Source organism: Drosophila persimilis, unplaced genomic scaffold (genome assembly GCF_003286085.1).
Source record: "Drosophila persimilis strain 14011-0111.01,24,50 unplaced genomic scaffold, DperRS2 tig00000431-arrow-pilon, whole genome shotgun sequence".
In the NCBI taxonomy this organism is placed as follows: domain Eukaryota; kingdom Metazoa; phylum Arthropoda; class Insecta; order Diptera; family Drosophilidae; genus Drosophila; species Drosophila persimilis.
Window position 1 is genome coordinate 6,207,756 of NW_020825312.1, and position 14,755 is coordinate 6,222,510.

General features: G+C 38.1%; 1 protein-coding gene and 1 long non-coding RNA gene across 8 annotated transcripts in view; one reads left to right on the forward strand and one right to left on the reverse strand.

Annotated features, from left to right (window-relative positions):
* The window catches only part of LOC6596933, a 79,581-nt gene that overhangs the window by 48,322 nt on the left and 16,504 nt on the right, over positions 1-14,755 (reverse strand). The window lies entirely within an intron of this gene.
* Positions 918-4,490, forward strand: LOC113565969. Of its 7 annotated transcripts, none has more exons than XR_003408854.1 (6): positions 918-1,061; positions 1,126-1,279; positions 1,335-1,481; positions 2,736-2,882; positions 4,149-4,295; positions 4,351-4,490. It is a non-coding gene; the product is annotated as an uncharacterized LOC113565969 (long non-coding RNA). The 7 variants fall into 7 exon arrangements; XR_003408853.1 differs by having other exon boundaries at positions 919-1,061; positions 1,120-1,279; XR_003408856.1 differs by lacking the exons at positions 4,149-4,295; positions 4,351-4,490 and adding an exon at positions 2,938-3,088 and having other exon boundaries at positions 919-1,061; positions 1,120-1,279.

Here is a 14,755-nt window from a genome sequence, read left to right on the forward strand (position 1 = left end):
GCTTGCATCAATATTAATAATCACTATATTAAGCATTATATTAAGCACAGAGAAAGGGAAGGATGGTGATCCTTCAGGTAACATACGACTCATTTGAATTTCTAATTGGATATTAATCCTTCTGTTTTCTAGACGAAGGAAGGACATCGTGATGGTACCTGGAATATCCGATCAGTTATTCCCTCAGTTCGGATATACAGTGGCTCGCATCAATACCAAATAAAAAAAATTATGCAACGAGAACAAAACCGAATAAATTAATCCACACACAGATTTGAATTTAGTACTTTTTCCTGGTTTTTTGTTCTGGCTTGTGGGATGGGGGGACAGCTGCGAATGGCAATGGTTCACACATTGTGTGACACATGTCACCAGCCTACATATTATCTACAAATTAGGCAAATCCTAAGGGTTGGGGCAGTGGCTGGGGCATGTGTAGGTTAAGCAAACAGAAATGTGCATTAGCAAAAAAATTGTTAAAAGTAAAGTTAAAGTTACTTGGAAGTGGAAGTGGAATGGCAGAGGGAGTGGAGGTGGAGGGGATCATAGTAGTAGGAGGGCCCAACCAGATACTTACGAACTCAACTGAGGTCATTGGTCACTTAGCGATAGCTAAAAGAAGAGCTGAACCCTCCGTCAAGAGACATTCTATCTGATTCGATATCGGGAGAATTCCCACAAGCCGAAAAGCTGAGACTGAACCGCATTCTGTCCAACAATTAGCACAAATTTGTTCGAATCGATTCGTTTCGCCGACTTTGATCTCCAACTAAACCCGAAAATGCGTACCGGGCATAAAACCTGGGATACATGTAGTAGGCTGTGGAATCGAACAAAAGCATAGAAAAATTAAGGCATGGAAAACAATTTGGAAAATATTCATTCAGTCCCCAGGCCTCGAGTGAGGAGCATCCAAAATTTAAGTTTTTATTTCCGGAAAACAAAAATTCAGTAATTCAGTGTACAAAAAAAAAATTGGTTTCAAGTTAAAAATTTGTTTGTTACTTTTTGGACACACGAACTCAAAGAATGACTTTTGGGGAGGAAAGGCGGCTCTTCAAGTAAGGCGCGACTCATTTCAATAGCTAATTCGATTTGAATCCTTGTTACGTTTTCTAGATAAAGAAAGGCGATAGTGAAGGTACCGGGATATCCGAGCAAATACTCCCCCAGTTCGGATTCCCAGTGGCTTGCATCAATATTAATAATCACTATATTAAGCACTATATTAAGCACAGAGAAAGGGAAGGAAGGAAATGGAAGGATGGTGATCCTTCAGGTAACTTACGACTCATTTGAATTTCTAATTGGATATTAATCCTTCTGTTTTCTAGACGAAGGAAGGACATCGTGATGGTACCTGGAATATCCGATCAGTTATTCCCTTAGTTCGGATTCCCAGTGGCTTGCATCAATATTAATAATCACTATATTAAGCATTATATTAAGCACAGAGAAAGGGAAGGATGGTGATCCTTCAGGTAACATACGACTCATTTGAATTTCTAATTGGATATTAATCCTTCTGTTTTCTAGACAAAGGAAGGACATCGTGATGGTACCTGGAATATCCGATCAGTTATTCCCTCAGTTCGGATATACAGTGGCTCGCATCAATACCAAATAAAAATTATGCAACGAGATCAAAACCGAATAAATTAATCCACACACAGATTTGAATTTAGTACTTTTTCCTGGTTTTTTGTTCTGGCTTGTGGGATGGGGGGACAGCTGCGAATGGCAATGGTTCACACATTGTGTGACACATGTCACCAGCCTACATATTATCTACAAATTAGGCAAATCCTAAGGGTTGGGGCAGTGGCTGGGGCATGTGTAGGTTAAGCAAACAGAAATGTGCATTAGCAAAAAAATTGTTAAAAGTAAAGTTAAAGTTACTTGGAAGTGGAAGTGGAATGGCAGAGGGAGTGGAGGTGGAGGGGATCATAGTAGTAGGAGGGCCCAACCAGATACTTACGAACTCAACTGAGGTCATTGGTCACTTAGCGATAGCTAAAAGAAGAGCTGAACCCTCCGTCAAGAGACATTCTATCTGATTCGATATCGGGAGAATTCCCACAAGCCGAAAAGCTGAGACTGAACCGCATTCTGTCCAACAATTAGCACAAATTTGTTCGAATCGATTCGTTTCGCCGACTTTGATCTCCAACTAAACCCGAAAATGCGTTCCGGGCATAAAACCTGGGATACATGTAGTAGGCTGTGGAATCGAACAAAAGCATAGAAAAATTAAGGCATGGAAAACAATTTGGAAAATATTCATTCAGTCCCCAGGCCTCGAGTGAGGAGCATCCAAAATTTAAGTTTTTATTTCCGGAAAACAAAAATTCAGTAATTCAGTGTACAAAAAAAAAATTGGTTTCAAGTTAAAAATTTGTTTGTTACTTTTTGGACACACGAACTCAAAGAATGACTTTTGGGGAGGAAAGGCGGCTCTTCAAGTAAGGCGCGACTCATTTCAATAGCTAATTCGATTTGAATCCTTGTTACGTTTTCTAGATAAAGAAAGGCGATAGTGAAGGTACCGGGATATCCGAACAAATACTCCCCCAGTTCGGATTCCCAGTGGCTTGCATCAATATTAATAATCACTATATTAAGCACTATATTAAGCACAGAGAAAGGGAAGGAAGGAAATGGAAGGATGGTGATCCTTCAGGTAACTTACGACTCATTTGAATTTCTAATTGGATATTAATCCTTCTGTTTTCTAGACGAAGGAAGGACATCGTGATGGTACCTGGAATATCCGATCAGTTATTCCCTTAGTTCGGATTCCCAGTGGCTTGCATCAATATTAATAATCACTATATTAAGCATTATATTAAGCACAGAGAAAGGGAAGGATGGTGATCCTTCAGGTAACATACGACTCATTTGAATTTCTAATTGGATATTAATCCTTCTGTTTTCTAGACAAAGGAAGGACATCGTGATGGTACCTGGAATATCCGATCAGTTATTCCCTCAGTTCGGATATACAGTGGCTCGCATCAATACCAAATAAAAATTATGCAACGAGATCAAAACCGAATAAATTAATCCACACACAGATTTGAATTTAGTACTTTTTCCTGGTTTTTTGTTCTGGCTTGTGGGATGGGGGGACAGCTGCGAATGGCAATGGTTCACACATTGTGTGACACATGTCACCAGCCTACATATTATCTACAAATTAGGCAAATCCTAAGGGTTGGGGCAGTGGCTGGGGCATGTGTAGGTTAAGCAAACAGAAATGTGCATTAGCAAAAAAATTGTTAAAAGTAAAGTTAAAGTTACTTGGAAGTGGAAGTGGAATGGCAGAGGGAGTGGAGGTGGAGGGGATCATAGTAGTAGGAGGGCCCAACCAGATACTTACGAACTCAACTGAGGTCATTGGTCACTTAGCGATAGCTAAAAGAAGAGCTGAACCCTCCGTCAAGAGACATTCTATCTGATTCGATATCGGGAGAATTCCCACAAGCCGAAAAGCTGAGACTGAACCGCATTCTGTCCAACAATTAGCACAAATTTGTTCGAATCGATTCGTTTCGCCGACTTTGATCTCCAACTAAACCCGAAAATGCGTTCCGGGCATAAAACCTGGGATACATGTAGTAGGCTGTGGAATCGAACAAAAGCATAGAAAAATTAAGGCATGGAAAACAATTTGGAAAATATTCATTCAGTCCCCAGGCCTCGAGTGAGGAGCATCCAAAATTTAAGTTTTTATTTCCGGAAAACAAAAATTCAGTAATTCAGTGTACAAAAAAAAAATTGGTTTCAAGTTAAAAATTTGTTTGTTACTTTTTGGACACACGAACTCAAAGAATGACTTTTGGAGAGGGAAGGCGGCTCTTCAAGTAAGGCGCGACTCATTTCAATAGCTAATTCGATTTGAATCCTTGTTACGTTTTCTAGATAAAGAAAGGCGATAGTGAAGGTACCGGGATATCCGAACAAATACTCCCCCAGTTCGGATTCCCAGTGGCTTGCATCAATATTAATAATCACTATATTAAGCACTATATTAAGCACTATATTAAGCACAGAGAAAGGGAAGGAAGGAAATGGAAGGATGGTGATCCTTCAGGTAACTTACGACTCATTTGAATTTCTAATTGGATATTAATCCTTCTGTTTTCTAGACGAAGGAAGGACATCGTGATGGTACCTGGAATATCCGATCAGTTATTCCCTTAGTTCGGATTCCCAGTGGCTTGCATCAATATTAATAATCACTATATTAAGCATTATATTAAGCACAGAGAAAGGGAAGGATGGTGATCCTTCAGGTAACATACGACTCATTTGAATTTCTAATTGGATATTAATCCTTCTGTTTTCTAGACGAAGGAAGGACATCGTGATGGTACCTGGAATATCCGATCAGTTATTCCCTCAGTTCGGATATACAGTGGCTCGCATCAATACCAAATACAAATTATGCAACGAGATCAAAACCGAATAAATTAATCGACACACAGATTTGAATTTAGTACTTTGTAATATGTCACTATTGTAATTATAACACTGGCACACTGGTTATAAGAATAAATTCAATAAAGATATTCTAAAAACCGAAGTCAAACGGCACAGACGTGCCAGTGTTATAATTACAATAGTGACATATTACATGGCGACCGTGACAAGTGTCACGAACATGTAGATGTTCGGAAACAAAAATATGTTAAAATAAATCATATAAAAAAAAAAGCGGAGAGCGAGAGCGAGAGCGGCGAGAGCGGACAACAACAGCAGCACCACAGCAGGCACCACTGCAGTGCACTGGAAGCAGCAGTAACAAAAAAAACGAGGGGGAACGTTGTGAGTTGCTGCGGACACCGCAACTCTACAGTTATACCCGATACTAAGTCAGTATGGCTTTCCTCCGGCAGACGCCGCTAATATTAAACGACACGACAAAGAGTGCGTGCGAGAGAGACAGAAAATCAGTCTGAGCGTGACGTCGGGCGCTGCGTAGCCAATGCAAATTGATTTGTTCCTTTTGGCTACAAAAATTATCTGATCTGATCCAGATTCAGCAATCTGATAGATATGATCGTTATCTATGATTCTGCGTTTTTAGTTTTCTCAAATCTGCAATATTGTGGATGCAACAGATTTTCGTCCTTTGTGTGGGCGGAAGGGGGTGGGGCGAAATTTTGAGATATACGTTTTATAGTGAGATCTAACAGGAGTGCGAATACCAAATTTGGTTACTCTAGCCTTAATAGTCTCTGAGATTTATGAATATCCCCAGATCTGCATCCTTTGCGGGGGCGGAAGGGGGTGTGGCGAAATTTTGAAACAAACTCGTCTCGGTCCGATATATTAGGAGTGTGGATACCAAATTTGGTTGCACTAGCTTTTATAGTCTCTGAGATCTAGGCGCTAATGTTTTACTCTAAGCAAAGCCGCCTATGCTACGTGTGTGTTAGAGAGAGACAGGGCGAGAAAAAATGAAATTGTTTTCTTGATGCTGGCTATATTAATAATACGATCCAATTCAGATTCCGCAGTCTAAAAGATATCGTCATTCTCTACGATTCTGCGTTTTTGGTTTTCTCGTATCTTTAAAATTGTGGATGCCACAGATTTTCGCCCTTTGTGGGGGCGGAAGTGGGCGGGGCAAAGTTTTGAAATATTTTTGTAGCAGTGACATATCACAGAAGTCTGGATCCAAAACATCGTTGCTCTAGCTCTTATAGTCTTTGAGCATTAGGCGCTGAAGGGGACGGACAGACGGACAGACGGACAGACGGACAGACGGACGGACGGACAGACGGACAGACAGACATGGCTCAATCGACTCGGCTATTGATGCTGATCAAGAATATATATACTTTATGGGGTCGGAAACGATTCCTTCTGGACGTTACACACATACACTTTTACCACAAATCTAATATACCCCAATACTCATTTTGAGTATCGGGTATAAAAATTAACAACGAAATGGAGCGGAACTGAACGCAGTAAGTAGAGTGGTATGTGTGGCAAAAGAGGCGGCGTAGTAAAACGCCTGAGAGCCAGAAGGGCAACACTACTCAAACTGCTAAATAGCAACGATAATTTGCCGTGGAGCACATCTGTGAAATTACACACAGAGCTCGATCACATCAAATTGTTGCTAGCAGAAAAGAAAATGAAAGAGCCAATGCACACAACCACCTACACTGCAATACAAAATATCAGTAAAATATTAATCGTAACTCCACCACCCCAAACGACAGAAATAGCAAAGCCAAGGAAGACCTGCCCGAACGACTGCGAGGGACCTCTACACTCGCCGCATTGCGAGTACACCTGTGCAGCCTGCACCGGTGCCCCAACAGAGAAGCAGTAGCAGCCTGTGCAGCCAGCACCGGCCTCGTCTAGCGCAACAAGCTAGACCCGGAGCAGTGAACCGACAGCGCTTCCTAGAGCGCCCACCGCCAAACAAAATTTTTTTTTCTAAATGCCTGCGATGCATACAACTTAACTGTAAGATCTAAAATTGTAAAATTGAGCGGAATAACATCTGCCCAATTAGAGTGAGGCCTGTAAAGCCACACAAACACTAGGCAGAAAGAAATGTAAAAACTGAAAAAAATATATATATAAATTATAAATTAATTTCAACAATTAACAAAGAATTTATACAGTAGTATAAAAGAAAAAAAAGGAAATTTGTTTTTGTATATTATACATATGTCACGAACAAACAAAATAAGTAAATTTGAAGAAAATTTCGAAAATTTTTACACAATGGGTTTAGTAGATGTAAAATCGGTAGATTCGACAGCGAATGTAATAAACAAAGTCGAAGTCAATAACACCGACCTAAAGTTAATAACAATACTTATTGCTATTATTTTCATTATAATCATAGGACATCTATTATATAAATTGTATAAACTACATAATAGATGCATTAAGAAACGCTATCAAAGCCGGGCAGATGACCTGGACAAAATTTAAAACAAATTTATAATGGTAACCAAAATTGGCCAAAAATAAAAGAAAAAGTCCAAAACGAATCATGAATAAAAATATATCATTATTTGATTGAAAACCTATAAATGTTTTTGCACATTTTAATAATTATTTTAAAATGAAATGGAATGGCAAAATATTAATGCCGCATTAGTTAAAATAAAAGAAAATTTTGATAAATCATACAAGTGTCTAGCACAAAATAGGAATATTTCAAACGAAACTATAAGTAGACACGCGACAATATTAGTTGCATGTTTTAACCAAGCTCGTTCCCTGATACACGACAATAAAGAAAAGTTAAATACTCAGCATTGGTCGTATGTATCAAGATTTTTGAATAGATTAAAAACAAATTTAAATAGCATCAAATCAAAATATTCACTAGACATAACTATACCTTCGATTTTGAATACTCCAGTATTAGTCGAGGAAGACACAAACACAGACTTAGAGGGCGAATCTGAAATCGCAAGCGGTTCAGATACACATATAAAAGAAGAAGACCTAGGCGACCTTACGATACCAGCGGTAATCACACTAACCAATCTAGTTGATTCTGAATCAGAGTCTATTACTGAAGTAAAAACCCTAAAAATGGCCATGTCACAACTAGAATTTCTTAAGCTAGCCGCTTCACTCATACCTGAGTTTAGTGGAAAGCCTGAGAATCTACAAAGTTTCATTGATGCTCTTAGCTTAGTGGATTCACTTAAGGGAACACATGAAACTACAGCAGTCAACCTAATAAAAACTAAACTCAAAGGCCATATTCGAAACTTAATCAGCACTGAACAAACAATAGTGTCCATAATAGACAAACTAAAAAGCGGTATAAAAGGCGAATCAGCCAAAGCAATATCAGCTAAATTGTTCAATCTGCAGCAAAAGCAAAAGACGGCAAGTCAATATATTCAAGAAGTTGAACAGTTGACAAGGGCTTTGCAATCGGCACATATGGTTAACGGTGTATCGCAAGAATATGCCGAAGAATTGAGCCTACAAGTTGCTGTAAAATCAATCATAGGAAACAGCACAATTGACGAAGTTAGGTCTGTAATGAAATCACGAAATTTCAATACAATGAGTGAGATTACAACTGTGTTCGTCGATAGTTGCACAGACGCAGTAGGACACCCAAATACAGTCCTATATGCTGCACAACAGAGATATAACACTAACCGAGCGTATAACCGCGGAAACTACCGTGGAAACTACCAAAATAATAATTATGGCAACAATAGAGGTAGAGGCCAATATAGAGGAAACTATAGAGGCCGCGGTAACTCATACAGAGGCCATAACAATAATAATGGCAATAACAACAATGTGAGAATTGCCCAGAATGAATCGGGAAACTCACAACAGCCCTTAGGTACACAGCAATAGACAGTAAAAAGGTTCATTCGATTAATCTTAGTATAAATATATTCGTAACATTCACAAACGTAGCTACAGGCAAGAAATTAATATTTTTGATAGATACTGGTGCAGACATATCTCTGTTAAAAGACAATTCAGACACTTTTAATGACATAAACAAAAACAACAAAATAAATATTCAGGGAATCAATCAAGGATTAATTCAATCTAAAGGAATGACATCCTTAGAAATACAAACAACTAAATATATAATTCCACACAACTTCCATATTGTCGAATCAACTTTTTCTATACCGTGTGATGGAATTTTAGGAATAGATTTTATTAAAAAATTTAATTGTCAACTAGATTTCACACCTTCAAAAGATCTGCTCATAATAAGACCAGACAATCTAAACTACCCTATTTATGTTCCCATAAATTACAGCTCTGGTAACAATACAATAGTGTTACCAGCACGATCCGAAGTTGTCCGTAAAATTGAGTTAACTTCAAATGAAGATAGCATTTTTATTCCGAACCAGGAAATTCAACCTGGTATATATGCAGCAAACACAGTCGTAACAACTGCAAATGCATTCGTTCGTTTACTTAATACAACTAGTACCGACCAAATGATTAATATAAATAAGTTGAATTATGAACCATTAGCAAATTATGATATATCCGAAATAAATAATGAAACTAGAACGAACGATGTTATATCAAAGTTATCTAAAAATTTTCCAAAACTATTTAATAAACAATTAAAAGAACTTTGTTGTAACTACGCAGACATATTCGGACTTGATACCGAATCAATAACAACCAATAATTTTTACAAGCAGAAACTAAGATTAAAAGATAATGAACCTGTATATATAAAAAATTATAGAAATCCTCATAGTCAAAAAGACGAAATCCAAGCTCAAGTCGATAAACTAATCAAAGATAGAATAGTTGAACCGTCAGCCTCAGAATACAACAGTCCACTTTTACTAGTACCAAAGAAATCCATAGATAACAAAAAGAAAAAATGGCGATTAGTAGTTGACTATCGCCAAATTAATAAAAAATTACTATCCGATAAATTTCCACTTCCTAGGATCGATGATATCTTGGATCAACTAGGAAGAGCAAAATATTTCTCTTGTCTTGACTTAATGTCAGGATTCCATCAGATTGAGCTAGACGAAAACTCTAGAGATATAACATCCTTTTCAACGAGCAACGGCTCTTATCGCTTCACGCGATTACCATTTGGTTTGAAAATAGCTCCCAATTCATTCCAAAGAATGATGACTATCGCATTCTCTGGACTTGAACCATCACAAGCATTCCTCTATATGGATGACTTAATAGTAATCGGTTGTTCCGAAAAACACATGCTTAACAATTTAATTAGTGTTTTTGACATGTGTAGGAAACACAACTTGAAACTACATCCTGAAAAATGTTCATTTTTCATGCATGAAGTCACATTTTTGGGTCACAAATGCACAGATAAGGGAATCTTACCAGATGACAAAAAGTTTGACGTCATATTAAATTATCCAGTCCCACATGACTCTGATAGCGCTAGACGTTTTATAGCATTTTGTAATTACTACAGACGATTCATCAAAAATTTCGCCGATTATTCTAGGCATATAACAAGATTAAATAAAAAGAATGTTCCATTTGAATGGACTAATGAATGTCAAAATGCATTTGAATATCTTAAAGCTCAATTAATAAAGCCTACTCTGTTACAATATCCAGATTTTACGAAAGAATTTTGTATAATCACAGATGCTAGTAAGCAAGCCTGTGGTGCAGTGCTAACACAAGCCCACAACGGGACTCAACTCCCAATAGCTTACGCATCGAGAGCATTTACCAAAGGAGAAAGTAACAAAAGTACGACGGAACAAGAGTTAACAGCTATTTATTGGGCAATCACCAAATTTAGACCCTATGTCTACGGAACTCATTTCATAGTAAAAACAGACCATAGACCACTAACATTTTTGTTTTCAATGACAAACCCCAGTTCTAAATTAACGCGTATGAGACTTGAATTAGAGGAGTATAATTTTACTGTAGAGTACCTAAGAGGCAAAGATAATTTTGTAGCCGATGCGTTGTCACGGATAACAATATCTGAACTAAAAGACATACAAAATAAAGTCCTGAAAGTCACTACCAGGTATCAAAGTAGACAAAAATTCTGCGCAGAAAACAACAAAGTAGAGATGCCAAAGCAATCTACCGAAACAGCTTCTCAGCCCAACGTATACGAAGTCATTAATAATGATGAAGTACGTAAAGTAGTGACCTTGCATATAAAAGATATGCTATGTTTCTTTAAACATGGTAAGAAAATTATAGCAAGAATTGATATTGGAGATTTATATACTAATAATGGAAATATTGACTTAGGACAACTATTTCCAAGGCTAGAAAAAGAAGCCGGTATATTAAAAATCAGTCAATTGAAAATGGCACCGTGGGAAAATATCTTTGAAAAGGTTTCAATAGATAATTTCAAAATTATGGGCAATAAAATATTGAAAACATTGAGAGTAGCGCTACTCAACCCGGTGACCACATTAACAAATGTTAAAGAGAAAGAAGCTATATTGTCTACACTACATGATGATCCAGTACAAGGAGGTCACACAGGCATTGCAAAAACCTTGGCCAAGGTCAAAAGACATTATTACTGGAAAGGTATGACTCGCGATATAACAGAGCACATCCGGAAATGTCAGAAATGTCAAAAAGCAAAAACAACAACAAATATAAAGACCCCTTTAACAATTACAGAAACCCCGATGAAGGCTTTTGACAGAGTGATAGTGGATACAATTGGTCCACTACCCAAGTCAGAAAAAGGCAATGAATATGCAGTCACGCTCATATGTGACTTGACTAAATATCTAGTTGCTATACCTGTCGCAAATAAAAGTGCAGCAACTGTTGCAACGGCAATATTTGAATCATTTATTCTCAAGTACGGTCCAATGAAGACGTTCATTTCGGACATGGGAACGGAATATAAAAATTCAATTATAAACGATTTGTGGAAATATTTAAAAATAAAAAATATAACATCAACTGCACACCATTATCAAACTGTTGGAACAATAGAAAGGAGCCACAGAACATTTAACGAATACATACGATCCTATATATCAGTAAATAAAACTGATTGGGACGTATGGCTTCCATATTTTGTTTATTGTTTCAATACAACCCCCTCTATGGCAAATAATTATTGTCCATATGAGTTAGTATTTGGTAAGACTAATAATCTACCAAAATATTTTAATAGCATAAGTAATATAGAACCTATATATAACATATAAGACTACGCTAAAGAAAGTAGATATAGATTAGAAGTAGCATACAAAAGAGCAAGAAATATGCTCGAGTTAAATAAACAGAAAAATAAGGAATTATATGATTTAAAAACTAGGAACATAACGCTATCAATAGGAGATAAAGTTCTACTAAAAAACGAAGTAGGCCATAAGCTAGATCTTAAATACACAGGGCCCTATATAGTTGAAAAAATCGAAGATAATGATAATATAGTTATTTCCGGAAATAAGAATAAAAAACAAACAGTTCACAAAGATAGGTTAAAATTTTTTGAATTCATAACAGACACAAAATAAAATAAAATAAAATAAAAAAAAAGGAGAAAAAAAAAATTTTATTATACAAGATGTGCAAAAAGATATGTATACACAAAAAAAAAAAACATTAAATACATTACAAATACAAAAAATCCTCAAATCAAAATTTTTTTATATATATAAAATAAATTTAAGTAAAATAACTACATTTAATTACGTTATTTTTCAAAAGGAGGGAGATGTAGTATGTGCATATATTGAGTGTACACTGTACCCAATGGTTAACAATAAATGTATCAGCAACACATTGTTGCAGTACACAAACAAAACCACTTCAAGTGAGCGTGCAATATGATCGCCGCTTATGCGCTAAGCTAAGTCAGCATTCCCACGCTGACCACTTGAAGCATATATATATATACACATATGTACATACGGCTCTTGCCCTCTCGATTATGCTGATAAGACAAATATGTATGAACCCGCTCCGCTGTTGGCGTAACCGGCAGCGAAGCTATGCGGTCTGAGTTATAAGAATAAATTCAATAAAGATATTCTAAAAACCGAAGTCAAACGGCACAGACGTGCCAGTGTTATAATTACAATAGTGACATATTACAACTTTTTCCTGGTTTTTTGTTGTTCTGGCTTGTGGGATGGGGGGACAGCTGCGAATGGCAATGGTTCACACATTGTGTGACACATGTCACCAGCCTACCTATTATCTCCGATAAGTTATTTCTCGCTGAGTTTTTCTCACATAAATTGACAGTTGGATCAGGGTATGGAAACCTTTCCTTTCAATGTCAATGTCAATACAAGCTAGATTAGAAAAAAAATATGCCGAAAATAAAACCCCAAATATTACAAATTGAGTGCTTTTATTGAAATCAGCAAACAACAAATTAAAGCATCGTCAACATTGACATCCTGTCCTATCCACCCTTTCGCTATTTGAAATGATGTATGTATATGTAAATATTACGATGGGAAATTGCTTGTTTTAAAGAAATTTACTGTGAAACACAATGAAAACTTTGGAATGTACTTTCCGCGAGACAAAAAAAGTATGAGTACACCCAATAACCGCAATTTCACATACATATAAGCAGATCCACTCTTAAAAATTCCACATATATCCTGAAATATGCTAATGTGGCCGAATTTGAAAGTTTTCTTCCTGATCGCATAATCCCCTGTCGCAAGTCCTGACTGATGATGATGGCCGCGATGAGATGATGATGATTCGTTCGGCTGAGCATCCAGCCAAGTAGCAAATCGATGCGAAATGGGGAGCATCGAGCTCTAATTTAAATTAATGACACACAATAATTGGAAACGCCCTCTCTTAAAGGCTAAGGGGCATGTTCTTTCTGTTTCTTTTTCGCTTTCGCTTTCACTTTCTTTGCTTTATTTTCAATTAAACAAATAGCTGAATTTGACATTTTTCGGTTGTCTTTTGTGCAAGCGTACAAAGTTCAAAGGGAAAATCATAAACGGAAACAACGGTAGGTCGATGAGGAGAAGAGCCCGAGCTCGAGCCCGAGCCCGAACCTGATAAGAACGCCGACAGCAACAGTGTACAGCATCAGAACGGGGCAGGACAAGATAGGACATACCCCTTGGCCCACCCTTGGTGCTCGTTGGCTGCTCCTCCTCCTACTCCTGCTGCTCTACAAACCACCCAGCCCAGACCAACCCAACAGAACCCCCCGCTTGGAAGTCGATGACTACTTGAAGTTCTTATCGCGGCACAGGCATCGAAAGCAGCTGTGGGAACTGGAACTATGGAAGTGGAACAGTGGAAACTCCTGCTCCTGGCCTACGCAAATGTTTGCGTTCTCCATCAACATCATTCTCTCCCTTAACCGCTCCATCTCTGCATTCCGCTCTTTAAGGCGATTACTTAAATTTCAATAGGGAAAATGTGGAAATAATGAACACATTTCAGTTTCATACATGATTCTATTAGCCACAGATGAGTGCGTCTCAATGTGCGGCGGGTACTCCACAGTGCTGGTGATTCTCTCCGGTAGAATCGCTTCATCCAGCCATCCATCAATAAAGAATTTCTAAGAACAATTCTATCCCATTCCCATCAAAGGTACTTACATATATGTATCTTAAAGAGGTTTCGACTTCTTCTGCTCCTCATTCCGACCAGAAGATACTCTCCATGGAGTTGTGAGTGTGTCCATAGTCGTACCCCTGCTCGAATGCAATATACACTTGAGCCCAGCAGCGAGTGCAGCTAACAACTATTGAGCAGCTGTACCTGGGTACTGTCAGCCGTCACGCCCGTCAGTGTCAGATGCATTGCACGAGTAAATTACAAGTTCATTTGCGGCTGGCATTACATCCGCTTAGGCGCTTAAGCCGGTACTCGCAACACTCGCCACTTTGCCCCGCGCTTCTGCATAAATTATGTGAGCAACCGAAGAACAGCAACAGAAAGAGGAGGATGACAGGTGGATGCTGTGTACGCGTATCTGTAGATGAGGAACGAACTGAACTGAAGTGGGGTACAGAGGTACAGTCAGCGCTAATGAAACATAATGAGACGGCATTAGCGAGTGTCGTAGCTAACTGTGCATTATGCACTTTCAGGCGCCAGCGAAGCGTTCAATTTGGGGGGTCACATCTGAGGGCTGCATAGGGGAATGGCGCGGTTGGAGCTGAAGTTCGAGTTGGAGTCCATCCATCCGGTGGGGTATGACAGCAGAAAAACGAAGCAACTAATGATCGATCTAAGCCCGAAGCATCATTAGCATCGAAGCCTCACTTTTCACGCA